This window comes from Crinia signifera, chromosome 2, assembly GCF_055691185.1.
Source record: "Crinia signifera chromosome 2, ASM5569118v1, whole genome shotgun sequence".
Lineage (NCBI taxonomy): Eukaryota > Metazoa > Chordata > Amphibia > Anura > Myobatrachidae > Crinia > Crinia signifera.
In genome coordinates, this window is record NC_139218.1 from 364,722,426 (window position 1) to 364,728,706 (window position 6,281).

A 6,281-nucleotide genomic window follows, 5' to 3' on the forward strand; every position below is an offset into this window, starting at 1 on the left:
CCAGCCAGGCTGCCGCTCCTGCAGGGATCTTCTCTGTAGTACCTGTGTGAGAGGCTGCCGCTCCGGCAGGGATCCCTGCAGCGCTTCCGCACAGCTGCGCGATATGGGTGGAACGTCTGCGGCTACTGTAGGCAGCGGTGCAGCTTCACATCGCTGCATGGCAAATAGATGCGATACAAAATGACAATTATAACGTCTAACCCTGTTGATGAATATCCATTGGGGTCCATTTATTCATATTAGACCTTATTGCAGCATATTGTCATGGTTTGTACATATTTAGGGTGCAATTTATCAATATGAAGTACAGCAGAAAAAGAACATGCTCTTAAATGGCGGTTTCTTTGGTCACACCAGCAGGAGCCTGATTACAAGTTCCAGGTGCCCTAGGCTAATGCCCATGTACAATGTAGCTCACCTTGTAATGCTGAGTGTATGGGCACCCAGGGACTTACCAGTCACATTGACCATGTGCATGTAAGGAAGGTTATACAACTGGCATGTAGCATCTAATGCTTGTGGCGTGTGAAGGAGACTAGGGGCGAGATGTACTAAAGGGAAAATGCGGTAAAACCCCCGTTTTACAGCATTTTCCTATGTACTAAAACCCGTTCGCAGCGGTTTCGCAGGGCAGGGTATCGCCACCTTTGGGTGGCGATACCCTATAGAAGCCTATGGGCTTCTTTTCGCCGCCCGCCGCGTCGCCGCAACCCGCCGCCTCGCCGACCCCCCCTTTCCCCCCTCCCTTGGGCTTACCTTCTTGCAGGTCCTCCTGGATCCCGGAAGGTAAGCCCTTCCTCCCCCTAGCAACGCAGCCGGACGTCCTTCCGGCTGCAGGGGGAGGAGGAAGCGCCGGGGACAGCTTGCTTAGCTGTCCCCGGCGTGAAAGCTGCAGAAGCCGGCTGGGAGGTGACGGAGCCCCCCCGCAGACCACAGTACAGGTATCGCGGGGGGGCTCCGTCACCGCATCGCGATGCCAGCCGCATATGTTAGTACATATGCGGCGGCATCGCGGCGGGGGGGGGCGCGAAGGGCGGCGATGTATTTTAATACATCCCGCCCTTTGGCTTTAAGGGGCATACAGACGGTTTGATGTGGTGGCCATCGGAACCGATTCGAAATCGACTGGCGGGTGCTGGCATCGATCAGGACAATGGGCGAGATTCACCAATAATCCCCGGTGCACATCGCCGGCATTCGCATAGTTAATAATCGCATATGCAGTAACATATGCGATTATTAACGCAAAAGCGATGCCCGGCAATGTGCACCGGGTCCCCCCCTCTCCCTGCCGGAACCCTTACACAGCTGTGTGGACTTCGGTTCCTCCTCCCTGCATTTAGAATTGGTGCAGGCAGGAGGATATCACTGGTCCGGGCAGCACAGCAGGAGGCTGCCCGGACACAGGTGAGGGGGGTGCAGCGCAGATCGGGGGGGGGCGCGCGGGGCGGCGGGGGGCGCGAAGGGAAGCCCATAGGCTTCCACAGGGTTACGCCAAATAGGAACTGGCGTTATCCCCCCGCAGCGACGTCCCAGCAATGGGGCTTTGCTGCATATGAAAATGCAGTAAAAACCCAGAAAACTGGGTTTTTACGGCATTTTTAGCTTGCTGAATCTCGTCCATAGTGTGGGGGATGCTGCATAGAGCAGGATGTAACTGCCTTCGATCTGGAAGGTGGAAGCAGAAATAGACTTGCCAGTCAAGTCTATTTCTGCTTCCGATCCCAGTGCCGCGGGGCCCCGCATTGGGATCAAATCTGTATTGGAGGCAGTTAACACGCTTTAATTCAGGGTAATTTTCTAATCAAATTCGATAAAATTTTGCTTCTAGAAGCAAAATCGAATGGAAAATGACCCTAAATCGAAGCACGTGTTTACGGGGTATTAGGCTGCCCAGCTGGCGCGGTAGCACAATGTACATAAAGTAATGGTTCCATCTGGATGTTACATTGGCACAGCCACCTGGCAGTCACCTTAATAACTTTACCCCCTTAGTATATCGGGACGGGTGACGACACCTAACAAGCACGGAATAAATTAGGCATTAATTTTATTTTTTGGGCTGTCACCTGCAGGTTTTCTAAGCCATAAACAATCATATATTTCCTGTAAGATAATATGAAGGGGTTGCTAAACAGAGCAGCCTGTAATAAAGCATAGATGGTACTTTGGGGTATATTCCATGCACTGGTCACAATGCAGGTCTGGCAGCACACAGTGGGGGAAATTTACTAAGATGTGTATTCTACTTCACATGTGATGTTGCTATGGGCAACCAATCAGATCCTGTCTACTATCTTAGAGGGTGCTAAATAAATAAGTAGATACTGATTGGTTGCCCATAGCAACATCACATGAGAAGTAGTATACACATCTTAGTAAATTTCCCCCAGAGTATCTTGATGTGTATGCATTGCACATATGTGAGGTAAAATAGTGTGTATGGATTGTAGATGGAGTTTGATTGGCAGGCAGCTGGCGTTTGTGGGTGGAGACCTGCAGTTTTCTGGGTGTGTCAGGAAAAACGCAATTTTTTTTGAGGAGGGTCACTGGCCTTGCTCAGCCTACCTCAATTGCAGATTAGTGGATGCCACAGAGCTGCTCACATATGCACAGATAACAAAACCTCTTTCATGGTTTGGGGTTTGCGCATTGATCTACGAGTGGATAGCGATCTGCAATACATTCGCAATTCAATCACAGATGTGCAAGGGGCGATTTCTGTCAGAATAGCGAACCATGTGCCAAATATCATTATTTTTCATTTTATGGGCAGCACGGACGGTGTAGTGGTTAGCATTATTGCCTCACAGCACTGAGGTCATGGATTTGCTTCCCCCCATGGCCCTAACTGTGCACAGTTTGTATCTTCTCCCCGTGCTTGCGTGTGTTTCCTCCTGGTATTCCGGTTTCCTCCCACATTCCAAAAATATACTGTTGGGTTAATTGGCTCCTAACAAATTAACCCTAGAATGTCTGTGTGCGTGTACATGTTGTGGGGAATCTAGTTTGTAAACTCCACTGGGGCCGGGACTGATGTAAATGTTCAAAATATTCTCTGTAAAGAGCTGCAGAATATGTGTGCACTATGTAAATAACTGGTAATAAGTAAGGGTGTAGATCTATTGTCGACACCACTTAGGTCGACAGTCATTAGATCTACACCGTTGGGTCGACAGGTGACAAGGTTGACACATATAGTAAGGTCGACATGTTTTTTTTACTGTTTTTTTACCCGACTGTTGACACAGAGTCGACATGGACACAGTTGGAAGTGGACCGCAGCCCCTCGCATCGCTCGCCATGCTCGCATTGCATTTTTTTCTCCCACCACGCCCTAGTGGATGGTAGGGCATGAAATACCGCCTGTCTGCACATGTCGGCTCAAAAAACAGTAAAAAAAAACATGTCGACATTCCGACCTGTCAACCTAACACTGTGTCAACCTAAACCCATGCCGACCCTGTCCCATGTCGACCTTGACACCTGTCAACCTTCACCCATATCGACCTAGACTAGACCTGTTGACCTTGCCACCTGTTGACCCAATGGTGTCGACCTAATGACTGTCGACCTAAGTGTTATAGACAATACGACCGTATCCCAATAATTAAATACATTTTACTCACTCACAAAGCTGAAAACCCTGCGTGCAGTTTCTCTTAAACTGGATACCACAAGTTTCGGGAGTGCACCCAGGGTAATTCAAAATTGGGTGAGATGTCCGCAAAGTTTTTTTGCATGCTACAGCTTGCCCCCAAATAAATTTTCCCCAATAAGGGATTTTGGAGGTAACTAGAAGGTGATTGTGCTCAGAAATAAGCACAATATTCCCATGATCGCTATCCCTGGCGGAACATGTAAGTTACACCATGCGACGTGCAAAAAATGATTGGTGCATGTAGACAAATCTTTATCATTTCCGTAAACCAATCAGTTAATATTCCTCACTTTATTCATCTGTCGACAACGTTTAATTAAATAATTTTATCATCTACAAACAGCCAACCTGTAGGATGAGACGCCAGTAAGTTTCCTGAGCACTTCAGCTATCACTGAGGAAACTGGGCATCAGGGCCGGATTAAGGAAGGGGGGGGGGGGCCTGTGGTTGGCATGTATTTTTCAAGAAATATGTATATGTTTTTTTTTTCTTAGCTAAAGGTTTTGTGCATGGGAGTGGGGTAGAGCTGCAGCTTCACCTATCTGCCAATGTGACAATGATTAATGGTGCTGAGCAGGGTGTGGGTTGTTAGGTCTACACCAACTACATCGACAAGCATTGGGTCGACACCACTAGGTCGACAGGCAGCAAGGTTAACATGGGTCAAGGTCGACATGGGTGTAGGTCGACAGGACATTAGGTCGACACAATCATTAGGTTGACGTGGGCAATGTTGACAGTCAAAATGTCGACATGGGGTTTTTCACTGTTTTTTGGGCCAAATGTCGACACAGTCGACATTGACACAGTTTGAAGTGCACCTCATCCCCTCGCTTCGGGCACGGTGCTTCGCTACGCTCGGCACACTATTTTATTCTCCCACCACGCCCTAGTGGATGGTAGGGCATGAAATACCGCCTGTCGGCACATGTCGGCTCAAAAAAACAGTGAAAACCCCCATGTCGGCCTTTTGATTGTCAACCTAGTTCATGTCGACCTAATGCTTGTGTCAACCTAATGACTTGTCGACCTAGACACATGTCAACCTTGACTCATGGCGACCTAAACCCATGTTGACCTTGCTGCCTGTTGACCTAGTGGTGTCGACTCAATGCTTGTCGACCTAGTTGGTGTAGACCTAATGACCAATTGTGCAGTGCATTACTGGGAGTTGAGCCATGAGACTTTGCACAAGAGGTCAGAGGCTGAGAGGCTTGTGCTGAGCTCTGCTTGGTGGAGCTCATCATATGCTTCTCATGCCCATGGAGGACAGCAGCAGCCTCGTCATGGGAGGGTTTTTAATTAGAGGCAGCGCTGAGTTTGTCAGGGCTCCTACAGAGTAAGGTACAGAGGGACAAACACAGGCATTGCATGTGGTATTTTATATATTGCCTTTACTCTGTTTGGACAGCGTAATATTCTCCCGTGCAATTTGCAGTCAGTAATGACAATTGGGAGGGTGCCCCCTGAAAAAAGTGACCCCGGGCCCCCCGAAGGCTTAATCCGGCCCTGCTGGGCATCACTGGGCCAAGCAACTTGAATTCATAGCTGTACCCCTAGTAACACAAAAGGTTGGTTTTCCTCAAAGTACGTGACATCTTGAATGTATTATCCCCTTATATACTAGGCAAGCTATTTACTTCCAACATAGAGAACTGACAAGCAAAGCGTTATATTCAAGGTGCATATTACAAGGGCCGATCCGAATTCGTCCCCATCCCGATGGTCGGGGTTTGCACATGCATTTCTGCGCATGAGCAAACCCTCGGCAGCAAACGGCTTTACACAGTCGCTGGAGCGTTCACTGTGGGGAGGGAGGTCAGCGACCGTCAGATTATTTCTCTCCCCTTCGGCTGCATGCGAGGGGATGTGTTCGCGCACACATCGCCTTGCATGGTACCAAGGGGATTCAGGGTGGGCGTATGGGCAGGCGGCATTTATGGGCTCGCGAGGCAGCAAATATATGCTGCCCATCGAGCCAACCTAAATCCGTCCCATAAGTACATAGGATCGGCAGGTGTATATATCACAAGTGTCATATCGAGCATGCCGAAGGGACAATGTGGAATAGGTGGGAGCAGGCAAGAATGCAGGAGGACACTGCTCAACAGAGCTTACAATCTAATGAGGAAGGGAGAGGCTGAATGTGACATGAATTAGGAATTCAGCCATATAGAGGCTGGGGCAGTGAGCCTGGCTATGGGTGAGAGGCTGTGGCAGTGAGCCTGGATGTAGGTGTAGGTGTGGCTGTAGGTGAGAGGCTGGGGCAGTGAGCATGGATGTAGGTGAGAGGCTGGGGCAGTGAGCCTGGATAAAGGTGAGAGGCTGGGGCAGTGAGCCTGGATGAAGGTGAGAGGCTGGGGCAGTGAGCCTGGATGTGGGTGAGAGGCTGGGGCAGTGAGCCTGGCTGTGGGTGAAAGGATGGGGCAGTGAGCCTGGATGTGGGTGAGAGGCTGGGGCAGTGAGCCTGGCTGTGGGTGAGAGGCTGGGGCAGTGAGCCTGGATGTGGGTGAGAGGCTGGGGCAGTGAGCCTGGCTGTGGGTGAGAGGCTGGGGCAGTGAGCCTGGCTGTGGGTGAGAGGCTGGGGCAGTGAGCCTGGATGTGGGTGAGAGACTGGGG